The sequence below is a fragment of the Heteronotia binoei genome, chromosome 13, assembly GCF_032191835.1.
Source record: "Heteronotia binoei isolate CCM8104 ecotype False Entrance Well chromosome 13, APGP_CSIRO_Hbin_v1, whole genome shotgun sequence".
Classification (NCBI taxonomy): domain Eukaryota; kingdom Metazoa; phylum Chordata; class Lepidosauria; order Squamata; family Gekkonidae; genus Heteronotia; species Heteronotia binoei.
Genome location: NC_083235.1, coordinates 28,202,521 through 28,211,893, shown reverse-complemented (window position 1 = coordinate 28,211,893; position 9,373 = coordinate 28,202,521).

Here is a 9,373-nt window from a genome sequence, read left to right as displayed (position 1 = left end):
CTGGAGGAGATTTGGAGAGACAGACTAACTGGGTCTCTGAGTTACTTTTCAACTTGGATTAATAGACTGAGTTATTTGGTAGAGAAAAATGGCATTACTAAGCGAAATGTTTTATAAAAAAGATATAATGGTTACCATAACTTCTCTAAAGCAAGATCTTGGTTCATTAACAGAGTTGATTAAAAAAGCAAATGGGAGCTTTTATGTTGAAAGCTAGTGAAATCTCAAATCTACATGAGCAGAGCGTTAAAGAGATCTTGGTGATGTCTGTGGAACTGGAAATGGAGAGTGATCTGCTGGGAAACGAACAGAAGAAAACCAAAATGGAACCTTATTGCACAGTTAAAAAGAAGGACCGGAAATCGAGACTGACTGAAGTTTTTTTGAGAGGAACAAGTGGCGTGGGATCCTTACTATTTTTACTGAGAGGGATGACTGTACTAAGCAGAGAGAAGGTACATCTCAGCAAAAAATCAAGATGTGGAAAACTTTCAGGAAGAAGGGTCTTTGAACTGTTTCTCTCTCTGTGGGTAATTGGATGTGGAATTCTCAACAAGAACTGGCACGCGATTTTATAAGGCCAAGTGAGATTTTTGTGTCATATTAAGTTGTTCCTCCTAGAGCAATATGGATATAAGAGTTAAAGGATTGAAAAGTTTTGAAAAGAATTTTATATAAATAAATAGTCACTAGGATTAATTTAAGAAGGCAGACAACACAATTATTCTGTAATCTGGTAGATCTGCTCTTAATATGTCTGTTTGGAGAAATTATTTATACTAAAACAGATAAATTACTATGTTTTTTTCCTGCTTATTACTTTTCTCTCTCTCTACGTTTTATGATATTTTAAATCTGACTTTTTTTTCTTTCCATTTGAAATAAGTAAGTTAGAAGGATAAAGATATTGGTTTCTTATGCTCATTTGAATGACGACATTGTTAAAATAACTAGTCTGTATTTTTAATATGGTTAAGCTTAGCCAGTTAGTTCTGTGTTGACTTTTTTATACTTATGTGCTGAAGAGAAATAGTTTAGATTTGTATTTTAGTAATAGTTTAATAAAAAGTGTATAATGAAAGATAAAGATGGTAAAATATAAGGGGAAAATGTAATACTTGCAGGGAGAAAGAATTGGGTATTTCATTTGGAGGTAGAAATGTAATTGATATATTTGCATTTTTCTTTGTTACTGGTCTCCCACTCTTGTATCCCCCCCCCCCTATTTAATGCTTCTGTATCTATGCTTATGCCTTTTCTTTTTATAGTTAAAATCAATAAAATTACAAAATATTGTCTCTGGTCTTCTTTCTTGTGAGTTTCAAATGGATTTCACTAGGCAGTTTATTCTGCCTCGTGTAGCTTGATGGTACTCGCTTAACTTGATCAAACTCTTCTTCCATCTTTTCAGGTGTCACCTGTAAGATTTCTGCCAGGGCTTCACTTAGTATTTTCTGTAAATCTCCAGGTTTTTTTCTTCTGGTACATTTTGAAACCTCAGCATATAGGCTGCTCTATCTATCTCTAACTGTAGAAGTCTGCTGTCATATACTTTCTGTTCTTTTTCCAACTGTTCCACCTTTTGTGTGTTGTCAGTCACCTGTGCATCTAGAACCTTTAAAGCTTTATTGGTCTCTGCTGTCTGTTTTCTGTTCTCTTGAAGCTCTTGTTTGATTTCTGCCATCTGCTCTCCTATATTTTCTACTTTACCAGTCAGCTGTGCTATGGCAGTTAATAGAGTATTTTGCATTTCTTTCATGTCCCCCTGCATGGCTGTAAACTTACCTAGGTCCAACGAAGAACTGGGTGAAGGGGTTGATGGTTTACCTTCTCGATTGTCTTTTTTTTACTACCTCTTTAAAGTCAATAACAGCTTTATTTTCCATCCTTATTAGTATATTTGCACTCACAGCTACAAATTTTGTGTACTGCTCTTTCAGTAATCTGTTTTGGAACACAGTGTTCCTATTGATAGTAGTTGAGCTAGTAACTATCAGACTGTCAATATTATGGAAAGATAGTAGTTTGTTTAAAAATTCAAACTTCTTGCTTCTATCAACAATTTAACAAACCCCAAACAGTGATAAGTCTTATATTAAACAAAACCTTTTTACCACAACAATCTTTAGTATCACCTAGCCAAAACAGTTCAACTCACAGAAACAGACAGTTCACTGTCATGCTTTTTTCAGAGCAAGTAGCTCAATAGAGTCCAAGTCTTAACAAGTTCATCCAACTATTCCAAGCTATAAATTGTAATCCAGGGCTGAATGCCCCATTTGTATAATCCACAGGTAAGAGCAGGAATTGAGAATAACAAAAAGAAAAAGATAAAAAAACCAATCCAGGTGAACCCAAAATGAAAATAAAGAAATAAAAACTCCACAGAGAGGGAAGAAAAGAAAAAAATGGAGAAAAAATAGATGAAAAAAGGTAAAAAAAGAAAAAATAATCAGGCCATATGTTTAAAAAGGAGTCCTCCAGGAAAAACCACTTGTAATAAACACACAAGAAGAAAAAGAGGGGGGAAAACAAAATTAAAAAACCATATCCATAATATCCACCATAAAAAATTTATAATCCACTTAGAACATTTCACAGCTATTCTTCCAACAGCCAACAATATAGCTGCATTTTATAATCCAGTGTGACCTTAAGTGTATATTTAGGACCCAGAGAGACTTATTCAGGATACTTCAACATAAGCTTCAAACTCCTTCCTTTTCTTATGTCTTTCAAAGTCACAAAGGTTTATATGACATTATATCTGTCCGTTAAAGTTCAGTTCTTTATAATATTCATTGGCAACTGAGCCTCCTTCTCATCTGCAAATGCTTACAAGCAAATTTTCCAACAGCAAGATCTTCCTCCCCCAAAAGAGTTTAGGACAGATCAATTCAATTCAGCCATCAAGTCTTTTCTATCTTTAGAAACTGGTGTGAGTCATTCATATTTTCCAGGGTAACATTAAGAGAGTCACCAAATTAGGTAGGAACTTTTGGAGGCCTCCGAAGAGAAAAGGAGGGAATTGTATTCCCCCCCTTTCTCGTCGCCTTTGTCTTTGTCCGTACTCCACTTTGCTCCCAACTCTCCAGTCCCCTGTTTGCACAAATGCTACTTTGATATTCAATATAGAAGAAAGGAAAAACTTACAGTCTTTGTAGAAATAATACAGCCTGTTCAGATCATGCAGAAAACCTTGATAAAAAGAGAAGAAAAGGTCCGGCAGTCAACCCTGATGTCATTTAAAAATGGCAATCGAGGCAACAAGGCTCACAGCGAGCTGGGCTCAGGAGACAGCCACTGCTGTCGATCCTGACCCTCAGCTCAAGCTGTCCACCTTCTGAGACCCTTCCTGGATCCCAGAGTCGGGTCTCCCGACAGGAGAAACCTCTCAACTGCTCGATTAAAGAGTGGCTCTGGACCAGCCGATCCGAGTCGCTCTTTAGTTCAGATCGCCGAAACCAGAAGTCCCTAACATTTGGTTCAGAATCAGGGTATTGTCTACCACAGGAACTATGATATGAGAAAACATGTAGTACTATGCTGATAATATAGATACAGTTGGAGACTAAGGGGGCAATTTGGAATAAGAACATAAGAATGTAAGTGTCAGAACTTGGATGAACTTCAAAAGAGTCCAATACTTGTTGCAAGTTAGGATCTTTATTAGAAGAACTACAGTACTATAGTAACGAAATAACAGTAATGGCGATTCTGGGCAGTTGGTTACATTTTATGCCCACAGCAAAGCATAATAAAACAATAATTCACACGGTCTCAAATGGTTGTCTCTTCTTCCCAGCCTTCGTTATCAGCAAAGGAGGATGCCCCCCTATTGCGAAGGCCAAACGGTCTGGCTTCAAAGGGCACCTGTGGATGTTAAGCAGAGACTCTCTGCCGCCTGCCTTACTGCCCTAAATATTTGGCATAGCAGAGAGGCCCGGGTCAATGACCGCTGTCAAGCTTTCTAAGTTACAACATGGAGTCAGTTTGGCTAAAGCAAAGAAATCAAAGTTACAAGTTCTGACAGTAAGAGATGCCATGTTGGATCAGACCAATGGCCCATCCAGTCCAATATTCTTTGTCACAGAGTGGCCAAAATTTAGGTGCCATCAGGAGGTCCACCAGTGGGGCCAGAACTCCAGAAGCCCTCCCAATGTGCACCCCTCCCCAAGCACCAAGAATACAGAGCATCACTGCTCCACACATAGTGTTCCATCTATATCTTGTGGTTAATAGCCACTCATGAACCTCTGCTCCATATGTTTATCCAATCCCCTCTTGAAGCTGGCTATGCTTGCAGATGCCACCACTTCCTGCAGCAGTGAATCCCATGCTTTAATTAATCCTTGGGTGAAGAAGTGCTTCCTTTTATCTGTTCTAAGCCTACAGCTCATTAGTTTCATTTAATGCCCACAAGTTCTTGTATCGTTAAGAAAGGGAGAAAAGTACTTCTTTTTCTATCTTCTCTACCCCATGCATAATTTTGTAAACCTTTGTCATGTCACCCCTCAGTCATCATTTCTCCAAGCTAAAGAGCCCTAACCTCTTTAACCTTTCTTCATAGGAAACGTGCTTTATACTCTTAATCATTTTAGTTGTCTTTTTTGTACCTTTTCTAATGCTATAATATCTTTTGTGAGACCCCAAAGTATCAATCAGCATTTCCCTGGGCGCATAAGAAAAGGCCACAAGAACTAAGCACTGATGCAACCCTTCCTGCCCTCCTTCTCATAATCTGCCTAATTCACAGAATCAGCAGTGCTGTCAGATAACCATATGGCCTCTTTTTAAAAACCTCCAAGGAAGGAGAGCCCACCACCTCCTGAGGAAGCCTTGTTCCACTGAAGAACTGCTCTGTCAGGTTGTTCTTCCTAATGTTGAGCCAGAAACTCTTTTGATTTAATTTCAACCCATTGGTTTCGGTCTGACCTTCTGGAGCATCAGAAAACAACTCTGCACCATCCCTTTATATGACAGCCCTTCAAGTACTTGAAGACGGTGATCATATCACCTCTCAATTATCTCTTCCCCAGACTAAACATATCCATCTCCTTCAACTTTTCCTCATAGGACTTGGTCTCCAGACCCCTCACCATCTTCGTTGCACTCCTCTGGACCCGTTCCAGCTTGTTTATATCTTTCTTAAATTGTGGTGTCCAAAACGGACACAATGCTCCAGGTGAGGTCTAAGCAGAGCAGAGTAAAGCGGTACCAACACTTCACATGATCTGGGCACTATACTTCTGTTAATACAGCCTAAAATTGCATCTGCCTTTTTAGTTACCGCATCACACTGCTGACTCATGTTCAGTGTGTGGTCCACTAAGACCCCAAGATGTGGAGGGCCATTTGGCCTGGACCTAAAGCCCAAAGGGGGCCTTAGACTTAGACATTTGTTAGTTTTTTGGCATGTGGTAAGCAGTGTTCCTTCTAAGCTGAGTTAGCATGAGCTAGCTCACATATTTTTAGCCTCCAGCTTACACATTTTTGTCTTAGCACAGGAAGGATGATCCCAGAGCACACTAACTTTATGCAGTAGCTCACAACTTTAGTGCCAGTAGCTCACAAAATAGAATTTTTGCTCACAAGACTCTGCAGCTTAGAGGGAACATTGGTGGTAAGTTATACAATTCTGTTTTTATGCACCTCCTACATTGACATATTTTGTTTTTCAGTATGGTTATGGCCTCAAAAGCTGGAAGTGGCCCAGGCCTCTCTGGATATCTGAGGAGAGAGGCCAAGTCTCCTGCTTCAGACCTCTTGTCCCTGCTGCCTTCTGCCATCCAGTTGGGCTGTGGTAGTGGGGAATGGCTAGAGAAATTGGACATCTTGACATCACTTCCAGTCATCCCAGGACTGACATTCTCCTCGAACTCTATGGTTAAGCAACAGAATTTGGAGCAAATGCTAGAGCATCACCAGCCATGCTGCAACGTCACTAGCAAGCCCTCCTTCCACCTGCTGGGCTTTGTGGGTCTGTTTTTTGAGGCACTGAATTTGTAGCATCACATCTGATGCCTCTTCTCAAAACACCTTCCAGGTTTCAAACAGATTGGACCAGGGGGTCCAATTCTATGAGCCCCAAAAGAAGGTACCCCTATCCTTAATTATTTACAATGGAGAGAAGGCATTGGGTGTGTGGTCCCTTTAAATGTGATGGCCAGAACTCCCTTTGGGGTTCAATTATGCTTGTCACAACCTTGTTCCTGGCTCCACCCCCAAAGTTTCCAGATATTTCTTGAATTGGACTTGGCAACCCTACCTTGGAAACACTCTGATTTCCATATCACTGAATGAAAACTAGTGGCATGCAGAATAAGGGAGTCCTGGCCAATCTAAGCTCAAAGTTCTATATTGAAAGGGGCAAAAAAGGGCCTTGTTTCCTACAAAAAAGCCCAGCAGGAGCTCATTTGCATATTAGGCCACACCCCTGATATCACCATTGTTTCACACAGGGCTTTTTTGCAGAAAAAGCCCAGCATGAACTCATTTGCATATTAGGCCACACACCCCTGGTGCAAAGCCATCCAGAACTGTGTTCCTGTGCATTCCTGCTCCCAAAAAAGTCCTGGAAAGGGGGAAAGGGGAAGCTGTTAGACCCTGGAAATCCAAAACTTCATTAAAGGAACACAGAAGTTTCAAAACTGTTCAGCCTGGCTTCAGCTTTCCTGCCCAGAACAGCTCTTATGGAGGGGGTGACATGTATCCAATGAAACATGATCGGAATTCATCTCTGTCTTCATGCTGTTCTGTTAATGGAAGGTTCCATGCACAACTGATTGTACTGCTCATGCAACGATCTGTGCACAACAATGAGCTCTAACCATTTACTGCAAATATTGTATCAGGAGGGGCTGTGGTTCACTGATAGGAGATCTGCTTGGCTTGCAAAAGATTCTGGGTTCCTCGAGTGGAAAAAAAATCAGGCAGGAGGCGCTGGGAAAAACATCTACTTGAAACCCTGGAAAGCTGCTGCCAGTCTGACTAGACAAAACCGAACTTGATGGACCAATGTTTTGATTCAGTATAAGGCAGCTTCGTGTGTTCTTAAGTGCATTGGTCCATCATTCAGAGTTGTGCAAGAACATTAACCCAAATGTAGACCACAGTTGTCGATGACTGGGGAAGGCAATGGCAAACCACCCTGTAAAAAGTCTGCCAAGAAAACATCATGATGTGACGTCACCCCATGAGTTGGTAATGACTTGGCGCTTGCACAGGAGACTACCTTTACCTTTTTAGACCATGGTTGTAGTTCTTGCACTATGCCTTGTGCAAGCAGATCTACCTGTTTTAATTCAGTGGTGTTTTCTTCGTGCAACAGCAGATTTTTAACGCATTTGTTCTAACAAAGGGGTCATCATGCTTGCAGAAATGGACCACACTAAATAAGCTAACAGCAATAATAATAAAAAGGAAATGAACCACACAATACACAGTGCTGTGATGTATCTGACAGCCCTCCCTTTTCACAGAGCAGCCTCCCTTGCCACTGACCAGCCCTAAGATGCCAGATCAGCCAGCAGAGAAGGGAGAAAGTCACCCACCACCACCACTAGCAGCAGAGGCTTCGCTCCCGACCTTGCGGGGAGGCTCACGTTACCCATTCTCCAGTGACATTAATAATGCAGGCCAGGCCGTGTCGTGCTCAATAGCTTGCTGCTAATTTGCTGTTCTATCCTTTTGTGCGCTGGCCGAGCAGGACTTTAATGGATGTAATGATGAGAGGAGGAAATCTGAGAGCTGGATCCCGGCTCGGCCATGTCGCCAGCTGCGTGGCTCAGGCGTGGGGCACGCCACCCCCTCTGCATTGCCAATCGAGTGAGCCTTAGGTTTCCACAGGATCAGGGAAATTTGACAACACACACTGCCTCCTCCCCCCTTCTTCTCACACCCCCTGGTATCGCTTGTCCCAAGGGCACCCTCTGCTCCACCCATGTGAGTCTTCTTGCTAGCAGAAAGAGGGCCAGATGGGAAGCTGGCATTTGCATCTGGAGGGACTCAGGAGAGCTTCACCTTTGGGGATACACTGCAGTCTTTTGGAGAAAGCGAAGCAAGTGGATGAACTAAAGTTTTTAGCCCAGGTCCTCTTGTGTGTCAGGATTCAGCCCTGAAAGAAAGCACTGAGTAGACAAACAGGATCGATCACACCTTTTTAATGCCTCCGAGGAGCTGCAGGGCAATATATAGAGTTCTCCTTGCTTCCATTTTATCCCTGCGACCATTTTTGTCAGATAGGTTTAACTAAGAGAGTGGGAGCCCCAAGGTCACCTAGTGATCTTCAGGTCTGTAGCCAGAAAATTTTAGGGGGGGGGGCAGGAGAAATTTTTGGTTGGGGGGGCCACGGAGCCTAAATGACATTGGACTACAAGGCTACGAGCAGGACTTGGCTGTGCTCACTGCCTAGATCATGAACCCATCAGGAAGGTGCCCAAGTTGCTGGGGTGGGCAGTGGGTGACTTATAAAAGAAATGGTGGAGCTCATCTCCCTCTTGAGCAATGTTGCACTTGTTCAGAGTGGCAGTGAGTGGCAGTGAGCAAAGGGGGCAGATTGGAGGCCCTCCAATGGAGGGGCCATACAGAGGGAAGAGGGGTTGAATTGAATGGCCTGGCTCCCCTGGACTCCACTGTAACTATGGGCCTGGTGATCTTCATGGTTGGAAGAGAATCTGAATCCAAATTGCCTCATCCCTAGTCTGGAGATACTAAACCCTCTCTAATGCGTTTTTGCCCTGCCCTGCCCTTCCTTCAGGAACTCAATGCAGTGTTCTCCTCTTCCCTCATTTTATCCTCACAACAATTCTGTGAGGTAGATGAGGGTGTCATGTTGGGGATCACCAGGCCCTTTTTTGCAGCAGGAACTCCTTTGCATATTAGGCCACACCCACTGAAGTAGCCAATCCTCCAAGAGTTTACAGGGCTCTTCTTACAGGGCCTCCTACTGTAAGCTCTTGGAGGATTGGCTACATCAGGGGGTGGGCCTAATATGCAAAGGAGTTCCTGCTACAAAAAAGCCCCGGGGATCACTATTCCAGAATTCATCCACCATAGAACTGCATTTCAGTGACCTCCGTGTGAAGGATGCAATCTTAGAACCAACCTTTAGTTCCCACTGGTAGGAGGACAGTATGCCCACCACAAGTGTATAAAGAGAACACATGTACATGGAGGAACAAGCCCTTCCCTCCTCAACCCACTCCAGCACAGCAAATTCAACATAACTTCTGAAAGAGAATATTCATATAAAAACAATGCACACATGGGCTCTGAACCACAAATCCTGATCGTGTGTACCAAGCCTACACATGGTGTCTTTCAGAAGGTATACTGAATGCTTGGAAGAAGAGGAACGGAGCCTTGCTTCTCC